The sequence below is a fragment of the Myxocyprinus asiaticus genome, chromosome 17, assembly GCF_019703515.2.
Source record: "Myxocyprinus asiaticus isolate MX2 ecotype Aquarium Trade chromosome 17, UBuf_Myxa_2, whole genome shotgun sequence".
Taxonomy (NCBI): domain Eukaryota; kingdom Metazoa; phylum Chordata; class Actinopteri; order Cypriniformes; family Catostomidae; genus Myxocyprinus; species Myxocyprinus asiaticus.
Window position 1 is genome coordinate 10,786,927 of NC_059360.1, and position 15,873 is coordinate 10,802,799.

Sequence of the window (15,873 nt, forward strand, 5' to 3'; positions counted from 1 at the left end):
ATTATAAATTAACCACTGTGCTTCAGTTGTACATTCAGTTCTGCCCCCAAACCTTAACAATAGTACAATAAAAAGTCAGAAAATACAAGCATTATTAATGTCAGTTTCTTTTTATTATTTCTCAATAAATATAAACATTATATATAATTTAAATAAATATAAACATTTAAAATTATACAATAATGTACAAAATACTTTTAACCTATAACGAAAACATACATAAATATATAAATAAATAAATAATTATCTCTAAAGTTCTCAAATATCTCAGTCATAGTAGTTTTATTTTATTTTATTCGGAGCCTCTATGAGTCAGTAGACCATCTTTTCTCTAAATATTTTTTTTCCCATCAATGTTAGGATGTATTCTCTTCCCATGCGTTGAATGTTTATGTGTTACGTCACGATGTCGGAAGTGAATTTAAACAAGTCGAAGCTAAAACGAGCGGATAACACGCAGATGAAGCTGGCGATCCAACAAGAAAGAGTGCAGTTTTCTGTTTCATAAAGGGACAGGTATTTATCGCAATCGTCAGTATGTCTTGACACCCTAATGTTTGTGTTTGCTCTGTATTTGGTGCAATCGCTGTGTTAGTCTAACACTGTTAGCTGATGCACTCTCTCCTCCACTTTGGTTGTTGCAGTATGCGTGACTTTAGTGATGTTTATTTAGTAAAAGAACATCGTGCCGGATAAATGAAAGAAATGACAGTACTGAGATTAAAACGTTTTAGACGTACAAGATTCAGTTTAGTTTTCTCAAACTCAGCTGATCCAGTACTAATGGGTATCTGTGTGTTATGTAATAAGGAATGCATCAGCTGTCAAATAAACCTTACAAAAAAGTACTGTGGTGGTACCATGGAACAGTGATGGTATCAGATGGATAGATGGCCATATGGCCCTTACAAGTGATATTCAACTAAAAATATAAATGCATTTGGATTATGTGTAAAGATAGAACGATATATGGGACAGGATGATTAATCGGCTGTCATCTGGGCATTTTGAGATTGCTGGCAACAAGCATTTACAGATAACATTGCCTGCTTGGCTTAAAAGTGGCTGTTCAGCTATAACATCAAATTACCCAGCTGATCCGATCAACAAAGCAACAAACACAGTTTATGTGGTCAAAGTTAATCTCTAGACACAGCAATGTCTCACTCAATACATATAAAACACTACAGTCTTATGCAACAGTGTAATATGCCTATATTAATCCTGTCTTTGTGCAGCAGTCTGTTTTTATATGTCCTATTTGGCTATGTCTTGGTTAAACTTTTCTCTTCTGTGGCCACTATGATGTTGCTTTCTTTGCTATTTAAGCCTCTGATCTATCAGAATAATATTTACTCATTCTGGGGTATGTTTGTTTAGTCTGTACTGTACCTTTTTGCTGTTCAAACCAGGGTTATTATAGTTTTGAAAATGTCACTTGTAGTTTTTATTTGTAAAAAAATTCTTTTTTTTTTTTGTGTTTATTTTATTTTTTATATTTTTGTTTTGTGTATTGGTTTTCAGTTTTTGTTTAGTTTTAGTTAATTTTAATGGTGCATAGTTTTTATTTCATTTTTATTTTTTTGAAAATGTCTCTTAAGTTTTTATTTAGTCTTAGTATAGTTTTTGCATTTGTTAAAATTAGTGGTCCACCGATATGTTTTTTTTTTTAATTGCCGATGCCAATATCCAGAGAGCAGGGTGGCCGATAGGCTGATACAATGCTGATATATCACACAATTTAATATAGTAAGTAACATAAACATAAAATTGCTAAAAAGATTAATACACTCTTATTTAGCACATTTACTCAATTTAACTCAACTTTAACTTTGTGAACAAATAAAGAAATATTGTATTTTAAATAGTAGAAAGCAGTTTCTTCTGATTTCTGTTTAGTAATTTATTTGCACATGAAGAAATGTTTAATATATTAGGAAAAAGGAATAAAACAGTACACACAGTAGTCCAGCAACCATGGATGGCATGTCCATGTTAGCAATCTCATTTTCTCAAAAAATACAGAATCAAACCAATTGTACATACAGTGCATAGTGAATAAGTTATTTACTTATAGCACACGTGAAGCACTTTTACCTTGAAGTTGCTCTCACGCCCTTGATCTGCTGACAGTTTAAACAGCCTGGATTGCCACGGAGTGACCATCATGATTTGTGTATCAGAGGAACTTTTGATCCTGATCCTGAAGTTTTGATTCTGGCTGATAGAATACGCTCTTCAGAGGAAGATATTAGATAAGTGCTCGATGGGAAGAAAACGCTTAATTTTTGTGAGTTTCGTGAATTACATCTGTTTAAACGCGATATCTGCACATTTGCAGACGGTATATAATAGAAGTTTTATTGATATTTGCCTTTTATCATTAGAAAAGATTAACTTTTCTAATAACTGTAAAAGTTACAGAGAACTGCTGAGGAGAGGCTGATAGAATACGTGCTTTAGAGGTAAATACATGAGCGCTCCACAGGATGCTGGATCTGCTCAAGTTGTGTGAGGTTTGTTTATTACATCTGTTTAAACGAGATATGCACATATTTGCAGACAGTATATGATATTAGTTTTATTGATATTTGTCAATATTTGCCAATGATAATTTCAACATATACCAATACATTTTTTTTTAATTCAGAGTTGTATAGGTTAACATTAGTTAATGTAGTATGATCTAACATGAATAAACAGTGAATAATTGTATTTTTATCAATTAAAATTAACTAAGATGAATAAATGCTGTAAAAATATATAGCTCATTGTTAATTCATGATACCTAATGCATTAACTAATGTTAACAAAACGAACCTTATTGTAAAATGCTATGAGAAATATGTATATATATATATATTTGTTTGTTCATGATGCATTTACTAATGTTAACAAGTAGGCTACCACCTTATTGTAAAGTGTTAGCCTGCATGTGATAACACTTGATCAGAAGCTTCTCATGCTCAAAATACCATGAAAGTTTAAAAAATGTATTTATCAAATTCATAACAACACAGCATACTGCAGCACTTGCTTACATTAATAAAATGTGCTATAAATGTTCCATTGTTGAGATTATTTAAATCTGATCATCCAACAATGATTGAAAAATGAAAACTAAAGTAATTTTCTCCATGATTTATTTAGTTTTTGTTCATTTTGTAGTGCACATTTATAGTTTTACTTTAGTTTTTAGTTTTTTTTTAACTCCCGTCATTATTTTCATTTTAGTTAACGAAATATTGTTTCACCGTTAGTTTTGGTCTTAGTAATCATTTTTGTTAACAATACACACGTGTTTCAGTCTCTCTTGTTTGTGAGCAATTCTATCACATTATGATCACACAAATAATGTTAAAGTGTATTGGCTATACTTTCAAAACAGTGTATATTTTAATGTTATTCCTTTGCAGTGCCTTGTCCCTTATTCTTCCATTGTAAGAGCATTACTGTCAACACAACAAGTTGAAATTATTGTCTTTGGAAAAGGACAGCATGTCACAGATTCTGATGATACAGTTTAACTTGTATCAAACCCCAAACTTTCCTTTAAATGCATATACAAGTGTGCAAACTGTCCTTTAAATGCACATACAAGTGTGCAAACTTTCCTTTAGATGCCCATGCAAGTGTGCAAACTTTGTTTTAGATGCCCATGCAAGTGTGCAAACTTTGTTTTAGATGCCCATGCAAGTGTGCAAACTTTGTTTTAGATGCCCATGCAAGTGTGCAAACTTTCCTGTATGCACACTTGTATTTACACGCTTCAGCATTTGACATTCAGTGCAGCATCAGCTGCTGTTTCAAATCACACAATGGCATGGCTAAAATGTTTACATAACTCTTATGTGAAGAATAAACAAACCATCACGTTACCCATTTCTCACAATCCTGAGATATGTGGTCAGAAATAGTTTTGCAGTATGTCATCACTGTTTTGACTGCTGCTGTGGGAGCGGGTTGGTTAAATTGAGTGGTGGCATAACACAATTATGTCAGAAAGTGGCAAGTCACTGTACAGACTTGGATTCTCCTGGGATAGTGTGCTTTAATGTTTAGCCAGGAAGTTTGTTTTGAAATGCTTTTATTTTGTACAAAATGGCACAAAGTCACACTTGTGGTGTTCCCTGTCAGAAATGACCAGCCGTTGAAAATGAATGGGGGAGATCAAAAATAAGAGAAAAATTGAGTGTTCAGGAGCATGTTCTCATGTTCATGTTCACATACATTATGTGCATGTGTGCTTGCAAACATAAAGGCCTCGGACCTGTGCACGTGCACAAACACACACACGCACAAACAAACACACATTCTCACGTATACGCACAAACTTTGAGTATTACAATCTTTCTTTTTCACAGAGATGAACTTTATCCTACCCTGAACTGTATCCAAAATCCATCCATTCATCCATCCAACATTACCACACACACACCAGAACTGTCTTTGCCCCACAGTGACCCTTCTCCAATAGAATCTTTCTTTGATCGATCTTTCATCAAGCATTGTGTGTCAAATGCAGAGCACACATTTGCAAGGCACATGCAAAAAGCTATTGTCAGTCATGTGCATGAGGACAAAAAAACACCAGGTGTTTGTTGATTTGGTTTGTTGTTGATTAAAAAATATAACAGAAATATGAACAGTGTTGGTATTTTTGTTCCATTAAATGTTTTTTATATGACAGTGTTAATGTTTAAATAGGCTTAGGCCAGTTTTCTTTGTCACAATGGTCAGATTTGACAGGGAACACCACAAATGTTACTTTGTGCCCCTTTTCAGAAAATAAAAGCATTTAAAAATAAAAGTCCTTTTTTTTTGAGATCTTGACCATTCATTTTCAATGGCCGGTCATCTTTGACCGGGAACACCACAATTTTATTGATTCTATTGGAGAGGTGTCATTGTCGGGCAAAGGCTGTTCTGGTGTGTGTGTGTGTGGTTATGTTGGATGGATGTTGGATGCAGGGTAGTATGAAGTTCATCTATGTGAAAAAGAAAGCATGTAATACTCAAAAAGATTTTGTGCGTGTACGTGAGCATGTGTGTGTTCGTGTGTGCATGTGCGCTTGCACAGATTCAAGGCCTTTCTGTTTGCAAGCACATACAGTTGAAGTCAGAAGTTTACATACACTTAGGTTAAAGTCATTAAAACTAATTTTTTTTATCCACTCCACAGATTTCATATTAGCAAACTATAATTTTGAAAAGTCGTTTAGAACATCTACTTTGTACATGACACAAGTCATTTTTCCAACTATTATTTACAGACAGATATTTATTTACATTTTTTTTTTCTTTTTTTGGGGATTTTCTCCGCTTATCTCCCCAATTTGGAATGCCCAATTCCCAATGCGCTCTAAGTCCTCATAGTGGCGTAGTGACTCATCTCAGTTCGGGTGGCAGAAGACGAATCTCAGTTGCCTCCACGTCTGAGACAGTCAATCCGCGCATCTTATCACGTGGCTTGTTGAGCACGTTACTGCGGAGGCCTAGCACGTGTGGAGGCTTCACGCTATTCTCCGCGGCATCCACGCGCAACTCACCACGCACCCCACCGAGGGCGAAAACCACATTATGGCGACCACGAGGAGGTTACCCCATGTGACTCTACCCTCCCTTGCAACCGGGCCAATTTGGTTGCTTAGGAGACCTGGCTGGAATCACTCAGCACACCCTGGATTCGAACTCGTGACTCCAGGGGTGGTAGTCAGTGTCTTTACAGATTGTTTCACTTTTAATTGACTATATCGCAATTCCAGTGGGTCAGAAGTTTACATACATTAAGTTAACTTTTTAAGCAGCTTGAAAAATTCCAAAAAATGATGTCAAGACTTTAGACAATTAGCCAGTTAGCTTCTGATAAGAGGTGTACTGAATTGGAGGTGTACCTGTGGATGTATTTTAAGGCCTATGTTCAAACTCAGTGCCTCCTTGCTTAACATCATGGGAAAATCAAAAGAAATCAGCCAAGACCTCATAAAAAAAATTGTGGACCTCCACAAGTCTGGTTCATACTTGGGAGCAATTTCCAAAAGCCTGAAGGTACCACGTTCATCTGTACAAACAGTAGTACACATAAACACCATGGAACCATGCAGCCATCATACCGCTCAGGAAGGAGACGCATTCTGTCTACTAGAGATTAACATAGTTTGGTGCGAAAAGTGCAAATCAATCCCAGAACAACAGCAAAGGACCTTGTGAAGATGCTGAAGGAAACAGGTAGACAAGTATCTATATCCACAGTAAAACGAGTCCTATATCGACATAACCTGAAAGGCTGCTCAGCAAGGAAGAAGCCACTGCTCCAGATCCGCCATAAAAAAGCCAGACTAGAGTTTGCAAGTGCACACAGGCACAAAGATCTTATTTTTTGGAGAAATGTCCTCTAGTCTGATGAAACAAAAATTGAACTGTTTGGCCATAATGACCATTGTTATGTTTTGAGGAAAAAGGGTGAGGCTTGCAAGCCAAAGAACACCATCCCAACCGTAAAGCATGGGGGTGGCAGCATTATGTTGTGGGGGTGCTTTGCTGCAGGAGGGATTGGTGCACTTCACAAAATAGATGGCATAATGAGGAAGGCAAATTGTGTGGCTATATTGAAGCAACATCTCAAGACATCAGCCAAGAAGTTAAAGCTCGGTTGCAAATGAGTCTTTCAAATGGACAATAATCCAAGCATACCTCCAAAGTTGTGGCAAAATGGCTTAAGGACAACAAAGTCAAGGTATTGGAGTGGCCATCAGCCCTGACCTCAATACGATAGAAAATTTGTGGGCAGAACTGAAAAAGCATGTGCTAACAAGGAGGCCTACAAACCTGACTCAGTTACACCAGTTCTTTCTGGAGGAATGGACCAAAATTTCAGCAACTTTTTGTGAGAAGCTTGAGAAAGGCTATCCAAAACATTTGACCCAAGTTAAACAATTTAAAGGCAATGATACCAAATACTAACAAAGTGTATGTAAACTTCTGACCCACTGGAAATGTGTTGAAAGAAATAAAAGCTGAAATAAATCATTCTACTATTATTCTGACATCTCACATTCTTAAAATAAAGTAGTGATCCTAACTGACCTAAGACAAGGAACGTTTCCTACGATTAAATGTCAGGAATTGTGAAAAACTGAGTTTAAATGTATTTGGCTAAGGTGTATGTAAACGTCTGTCTTCAACTGTATGTGAACACCAACATGTAAGAAAGCATGTAATACTCGAAGGGTTTGTGAGTGTACATGAGCATGTGTGTGTTTGTGTGTGTGCTCGCGTGTGTATGTGCTCGTGCACAGGTCCGAGGCCTTTATGTTTGCAAGCACATATGTGAACATGAACTTGATGAACATGCTCCTAAACACTCATTTTTTCTCTTATTTTTGATCTCCCCAATAATTTTCAATGGCCAGTCATTTTTGACCAGGAACACCACAAGTGTGACTTTGTGCCATTTTGTACAAAATAAAAACATTTCAAAACAAACTTCCTGGTTAAACATTAAAGCACACGAGTGAGTTAAATAGTACAGAATTTTTTCATATTTTAATAAATATTGCCAAAATTATCCACAAATAATGCTTTTTTCACTCAAAAATGGAGGTGCATAAGCTAGGGTTGTGCTGATAGACGATGATCTCGGGGATCGACGATGGTCAGAGTGATCGCCAATAGCCTTTGACGATATCAAGACGATATTTGGCTTGTTTTCCCATTAATGTATTCAGTTATTTTTATTATTAGGCTATTATTATTATCAAATTAATATTACAAATAATTTGCGCCGTGACACACAGCTGTTTGTACGGAGGCGTGCAGTCTCGTGGAACACGCGCATGTAAAAAGTTCTCACTCTTCCTTTGTTTCTGTCTTCTAAATTTTTTTTTTGCAAGAACAGTATCGTCTATGAGTGCTGCAAATGACCTCAGATATCTCCATTTAGGAGGTGCTTTGATTTCAGTTTGCTTTATTTCCACAGAGCAGTTAGTTGTGAATGACCCTGCAGAGTTGCGCTTTATATATAGCCTATACATCTGTGATTTAAATCATAAAATAATACGAAAACACATTCACCTCGAACCGTTATTTATATTTCAGTGATTATTATCATCATAATTATTATTTTTTACATTTATAATTGTTTTTATATCTTCATTTGTGTAAGTAATTTTCCACCTGCATGTTTAGATGAATTCTTGCCTGACGGTAAATGGAAAGGTGGTTACTTATTATTTTTTTGATCACTTTGTTATTTTAATTGCTTTTTCGTTTTGTTTGGAGTGTAATTTGAATTTAGAAATGTATTTGATTTTATGTTTATCATTTTTTATATTAATAAATTTAATTTTCAATGCAAAATCACTAAAGCAAGAATAATCACCGATTCCTCAGACTGAGGGTTGCCGATATAATTGGATATTGCGATATATATATATATATATATATATATATATATATATATATATATATATATATATATATATATATATATATATATATATATATATATATATATATATATATACACACACACACACACACACACACACACACACACAAAAAATAAAGTTCAAAGTTTGAAATCAAGGTGTCTTGCTCTATTGTGTAGGCTTAACCCTAACCCCTGCTTAACGTAAATTACCCCATAGTACCACCTAGCGTCCAACCAGTGGTAATACCGGTGTTCGTCTGTTTGAAATGATATTTCTATTGTTGTGGATGAGTCAATGGCATGAACACATGATATATTTTTAAATGCCTTTCTACAGTGTCTCAGCAAGCGTGACTAAAATATGTTTGTGTTTAGGTGGTGAGAGGGAGATGACCAAGGAGGATGTACTGAGGGAGTATTCAGAGGGAAAATCTGTCCTGGGTGCGAACAGCATTGTTTCCAGAACCTCTGAGCGCATGGTGATTCATCAGGTGGCATCAGTGCCCATGCCTTTAGACTGTGGTGAGCACATGAGTGTCATATCAAACACCCTTTACTTTGACTTGAATATTTTGACTCTGTGAGCTTTCTCGTGCGAGCGTTTAAACAGGTCACACAAAAAAATCCTGACGATTCAGATACACTACCAGTCAAAAATGTAGACACACCTACTCATTCTATGAAACTATGAACTATGAAAAAACATAAGTGGAAGTATAGGGATTTTGCAGTGACTAACAAAATGCTAAACAAATCAAAACTATCCTATATTTTAGGCTTCTTCAAACTAGCCACACTTTGCCTAGATCAGTGTTCCCCAACCTTTTTTTGCCCTAAGTTCCCCCACATCACCATCAGTAAGGCTCAAGTCCCTCTTCATCGACGCAAAACCAAAAATGTGTAACAAAGGATAAATATCATCACGCTAACATTACCATCATAATTTCCATGATGTACAAAATGAATAGAGTAAGTTATCAGTTATAACGTTTATTCATCAACAACAACAAAAACAAAACTGGGCCATATCACTGCAGCAAAGAAGACATTATTCAAGTCAAGTAATTTTTATTTGTATAGCACCTTTCACAACACACATCGTTTCAAAGCAGCTTTACAGAATATCATGCGTTAACAGAAAATGAAACTGTAATATCTATTACGCCTTAGAGTCATCATTGTGTAGTTTGATTAAATACGATTGTGAATTGTGTTTAAATATAAGTAATTAAATAATAATTGTATTTAGAAACCCAGTGAGCATGCCAAAGGCGACTGTGGCAAGGAACACAAAACTCCATAAGATGTTGGTTAATGGAGAAAAATAACCTTGGGGGAAACCAGGCTCACTGTGGGGCCAGTTCCCCTCTGGCTAACATCATGAATAAAATGCCAATATTACTTATGTATAGTGCAAGTCTTTTTTAAGAACCGTAAGATTAATGACTAATGTCTTGAAGTCCATCATGGATTAACTGCAGAAGTTCACATAGATGCATTGTCCTTTGTTTGTTGGCTGATGAAGGGTTTTGTTGGCAATTGATTGATAGTCTATGCATTCCATTATACGAGTGTAGTCCATCATTAGACCGAGGTGATGCAGGCATAGATCAATGAGGTGCATCGCAGTTCAACCAGATGGTAATTTCAGTGAGGTCTATCCTAAATCCAAGGTTCAGGCAATGGCATATGATGTATCCCATGTCTTATGGTTGGAGTTGGCATCAGTTCATCCTCTGAAGTCCATCGTAATAGACTGAAGTGATGTTTGGCTGGCACCGGCTGCATTTAGTCGTCATCACTCAGAGACACGTAGCAGGAATGGAGCTGGATCCAGCCAGTTCTGGTGACCTCAGGATAGGAGTCCCATGGTTGAGACAGGGATAAAAATAGAGTAATATTAGCAGTGATGCCATTTAAATTTATTGCAGAGTTATAGATCATAATCAATGTTTCTGTTTTCTGGTTCTTGCTGACCTAACTAAGGCACCCTAATTGTGAGCTGAAGCATAAATTAGGTGTATGCCTGGTTAAATAGATGAGTCTTTAGTCTAGACTTAAACTGAGTGAGTGTGTCGGCATCTCGAACAGTGTTAGGGAGACTATTCCATAGTTTAGGAGCCAAATATGAAAAGGATCTTCCTCCTTTTGTGGATTTTGATATTCTAGAAAGTAACAGGTCAGAATTTTGTGATTGTAATAAACGTGATGGAATATAGCGTGGGAGAAGCGATCTATCTACAGGAGTCTGCAGTTGCGTGTAAGTGTGTTTATTTCATTGTTTTACTTTGTTGTAGAGCAGTGAAAACCCAGGGTTAGATTTAGCGTTGGTTGTCCAGTGTGTGTAAAACTATCATGGTTTTTAGTGTCTATAAACAGTGCTTCAATTGTTTTAGAGTATTATTTATTGCTAAAGTGCAGCATAATTTATTTGCGGTGTACAGAAGTCACCCACGCTTGTTACCTCGTGCGACCCTTAGTTTCGGTTGACCACGTGACTAGCTTTGTTGTGCTAAGTAGCATTAAGGCGTGTCCTGCTTTTCTCATTGAAAGGCTCGCTATCATCGTGTATATATTTGACTTGAATGCTGATGCGGAACTGGCAGCAGAAGTGGTAGCCCTCGTGTAAAGCCCTCCTCATGTGAAGACCTACTTGGGTAAAGACCAGCGAGTCTACCTGTGTGAGTCCACCGAGCAAGGACACCGACAAGGCACCACTCACCATAGCACTTATGTGTCTTGTTATTGTATCTCTTTTCTTATTTTCCTTCTATATACTAACATGTCTACTTCAGGAATAACATATGCCTTCAAGCACATCCCTGTTATCTGTTACAGACCGTTTACACAATATCGATGCAAGACCAAACGCAACCCACACAACCTGCAGCCACTTTGCACTTCAGCACCTGCTCCGCTCTCTTTCTCAGTGGGACTCTGGACTGCCAGTCAGCTGTGAACAAAGCTAACTTCATTCCAGCCTTTGCCACGCAGTCCACCCTCAGCATCCTGGCACTGACAGAAACATGGATACATCCAGAGGATACAGCAACACCTGCTGCTCTCTCCAACAACTTCTCCTTCTCTCACACCCCTCGACACACCGGTAGGGGTGGGGGAACAGGTTTGCTCATTCATAACAACTGGACTTTTTCACAACACTCTTCACTATGTAACAATACTACTTTTGAATTCCATGCTATTACTGCAATGCAACCCACAAAAATACATGATGTTGTCATCTATCGGCCTCCAGGTCAGCTGACAAACTTTCTTTAGGAGTTGGATGTCCTGCTGTCCTCCTTGCCGGATGATGGTAGGCCACTTGTGGTTCTTGTTGATTTCAGCATACACCAAGACAAGCCCCAGGCCACTGAACTGAATACTCTCCTGGCCTCATTTGACTTGCAAAGGCTACACACCACAGCAACTCACAGATCGGGCAACCAGCTGGACCTCATTTTTACACGTAACTGTACAAACTCAAATATTCTTGTTACTCCTTTACATGTCTCTGATCACTACTTTGTTCAATTCAGCATGACCCTCCCATCTACATTAAAACAGTCTCCACCTTTGGTTTCCTTTTGCCATAACCTCCGTTCTCTTTCACCCTCACGCCTTTCCACTGCTGTCTCTACCTCTCTTCCCACACTAAATGTATTTACCACGCTTAATGTAAACACTGCCACAGACACACTTAGCTCTACTTTAACAACCTGTCTAGACAACATCTGTCCTATCTCCTCTAGGCCAGCATGTGCTACACCACCCAGCCCCTCGCTGTCTGACATCCTTCGTGAACATTGGACTGACCTCAGGGCAGCTGAGAGGAGATGGTGGAAATCTAAAAATCCAGCAGATCTAGGTAAATATCAGTCTCTGCTTGCAACTTTTTCAGGTAATGTTAAATCTGCAAAAACCTCCTATTACCAGAACAAGATCAACAGCACCACAGACACTCGCAGCTTGTTTAGAACATTCAACACACTTCTCTGCCCTCCACCACCTGACACATCACTGACAGCAGATGTCTTCGAAACATTTTTTACTAATAAATTACAACCAACAGCAATACATTCTCAGCACCACACCCTGTCAAACACCTGTCTCCTGTATGCAACTCTTCTGTCTCTATGTTCTCTCCTCTGATTGACACTGAGGTCTCTAAACTCCTCCTCTCCAACCACCCCACCACCTGTTCCCTTGACCCTATTCCTTCTCACCTTCTCCAGGCCATCTCTCTGTCCATCCTACCTGCACTCACACACACACACACACACACACACACACACACATAATTGACACATCTCTACTTACAGGCACTTTTCCCACTACATTTAAGCAGGCTCGAGTAACCCCGCTGGTGAAGAAACCCGCACTTAACCCCACACAAATAGAACACTACAGACCAGTCTCTCTCATCCCATTCATGGCCAAAACACTTGAAAGGGCAGTTTTCAATCAAATCTCCGCCTATCTCTCACAGAACAAGCTGCTGGATGACAATCAGTCAGGCTTCAAAAGTGGACACTCCACCGAGACTGCCCTGCTGTCTGTCACTGAGTCGCTGAGACAGGCGAAAGCTGAATCCAGATCATCTGTCCTGATTCTGCTGGACCTTTCTGCAGCCTTTGACACAGTCAACCATCAGATCTTACTCTCTACCCTCTCCTCACTGGGCATCACAGGAACTGTGCTTGACTGGTTTAACTCCTATCTCTCAGGTAGGTCCTTCAAGGTATCCTGGAGAGGTGAGGTATCCAAGCCACATCAGTTACTTACTGGGGTACCTCAGGGATCAGTGCTTGGGCCACTTCTCTTCTCTATATACACAACATCACTAGGACCCATCATTCAGGCACATGGTTTCTCTTACCACTGCTACGCTGATGACACGCAACTCTACTTGTCTTTCCAGCCCAACGACACCACAGTGACTGCTCGAATTTCTGCCTGCCTGGCAGACATCTCGGCTTGGATGAAGAACCACCACCTGCAACTCAACCCAGCCAAGACTGAACTCCTTGTCTTTCCAGCCAACCCTGCTGTTGAACACAACATCACCATGCAGCTGGGTGCAACTACAGTAACGCCTTCCAAATCGGTCAGAAATGTAGGGGTAACCATCGACAACAGACTAAATTTCACAGACCACATCTCAGAGACCACAAGATCATGTAGATTTACTCTCTACAATATCAGGAAGATAAGACCCTTCCTCTCTGAACATGCTACACAACTGCTTGTCCAGTCACTTGTCATAACTAGACTGGACTACTGTAACACTCTCATTGCAGGCCTCCCTGCATGTGCATTTAGACCCCTGAAAATGATCCAGGATGCAGCAGCACATCTGGTCTTTAATGAACCAAAGAGAGCACATGTTACACAGCTCCTTGTCTCCACTGGCTGCCAGTTGATGCACGTATCAAATTCAAGGCTCTGATGCTGGCATAGAGAACAGTCACTGGGTCTGCTCCAGCATACCTAAAATAATTTATGCAGAGCTACATACCCACTAGAAGCCTGCGGTTGCCTAAAGAACGTCGCCTTGTTGTACCAACACAAAGAGGCACCAAAACACTTTCCTGGACTTTCAGCTTCTTCATACCACGTTGGTGGAACGACCTTCCCAACTCCATCTGTGAAGCTGACTCACTCTCTGTCTTCAAAAAACTACTAAAAACACATCTTTTCCATGAGCACTTAACCAGTCATTTAAAAAAAAAAAAAAAAGAAAAAACAATTCCTGTTGCACTTTATTCTGTTTTGAATACTATTCTGAAACTAGTGAAACTTTGTAATATGGTACTTTTCATACCACTGTCTTCTTAAGATGATTCGCTTATGTTTTCCATTTAAAGCTTTGTATGTAGTTAACAGAATTTTAAAATGGATACGAAATTTAACTTTAATATGCCAATGTAATAAAATGGGGCTAATATGATCATTCTTCTTGGTTCTAGTCAGCACTCTGGCTGCTGCATTTTTAACCAATTTAAGTTTATTTATTGATCTTCCTGGACATCCTCCCAGTAATGCATTTCAATAATCTAGTCTTGAGGTCATGAACGCATGAATTCGTTTGAAGAAATATAAGGTTAGGTATCATCAGCATAACAGTGGAAACTTATTCCACGATTCCTGATAATATCTCCCAGGGTAAACATATACAAGGAGAAATGCGGAGGCCCTAAAACTGATCCCTGTGGCAAGTGAGAGGGAGAGCTGGCCTGGAGAGGTATCCCCCATACGTCCACTCTGACGGTAGGGCCTGGTTGAGGAAGTAGCATTCCCGTGTGGGCGGCTAAAGAGTGTGCACCTGCGGGTCTGGGCTCCATGATTGGATACGAGCACGTCATCGTCGCCCCGCCTCTTAGGGCCGCCCTTCAGCCAGGCTCACGATGGGAGTTGGGCAGGAGAGAGAGAAGAGGTGCATAATTAATAAGCCTCATTCTGACAGTGGTGAATGAAGCACACCTGATGGGAATAATCCTTCATCACCACTGTCTTAAAAACGCAGAGCACACCTCTTCTCGGGGAGCTGGTTTCAAACCTCCGTGTGTGCACACTGGCATCCTCGCACGCCCAGGACTAGAGCTGGGAGGGTTCGGAGTTGGACACACTTCCGGACCCGTTCCTCGGACCCCCGGACGCATTAATGAGTCGCCGGGGGTGAACAGCTCATGTTGCTGCCGACAAGCTAGATGCCAGGCCGCCTTCCCCTCACACCTGCCGCGGGCCTGGGAAGACAGGCCACCAAGGACACCGCCGCTCCTCGCGCCGTGGACCCTGGAGGGGAGCGTGAGCGGCAGGCGGACCCAGCTCATGCCTGGGCCATTCTATGGACACTACCCCGCCCTTCACGGAGCCCCGTCTCACCACGAGGATGCCAGACTCCCCCTTAATTATGGACACTTTATTACCCCTTTTATGGACTTGTTATTTTTATTATTACAGTGGTGTGAAAAAGTGTTTGCCCCCTTCCTGATTTCTTATTTTTTTGCATGTTTGTCACACTTAAATGTTTCAGATCATCAAACAAGTTTAAATATTAGTCAAAGATAACACAAAATGCAGCTTTTAAATGAAGGTTGTTATTATTAAGGGAAAACAAAATCCAAACCTACATGGCCCTGTGTGAAAAAGTGATTGCCCCCTAAACCTAATAACTGGTTGGGCCACCCTTAGCAGCAACAACTGCAATCAAGCATTTGCGATAACTTGCAGTGAGTCTTTTACAGCGCTGTGGAGGAATTTTGGCACACTTATCTTTGCAGAATTGTTGTAATTCAGCCACATTGGAGGGTTTTCGAGCATGAACTGCCTTTTTAAGGTCATGCCACAGCATCTCAATAGGATTCAGGTCAGGACTTTGACTAGGCCACTCCAAACTCTTCATTTTGTTTTTCTTCAGCCATCCAGAGGTGGACTTGCTG

The 15,873-nt window shown here is 39.3% G+C and overlaps 1 pseudogene; it reads left to right on the forward strand.

Moving 5' to 3' along the window:
- Positions 1–414: 414 nt before the first annotated feature.
- The window catches only part of LOC127454705 (CAP-Gly domain-containing linker protein 4-like), an 86,596-nt pseudogene continuing 71,137 nt past the window's right edge, over positions 415–15,873 (forward strand).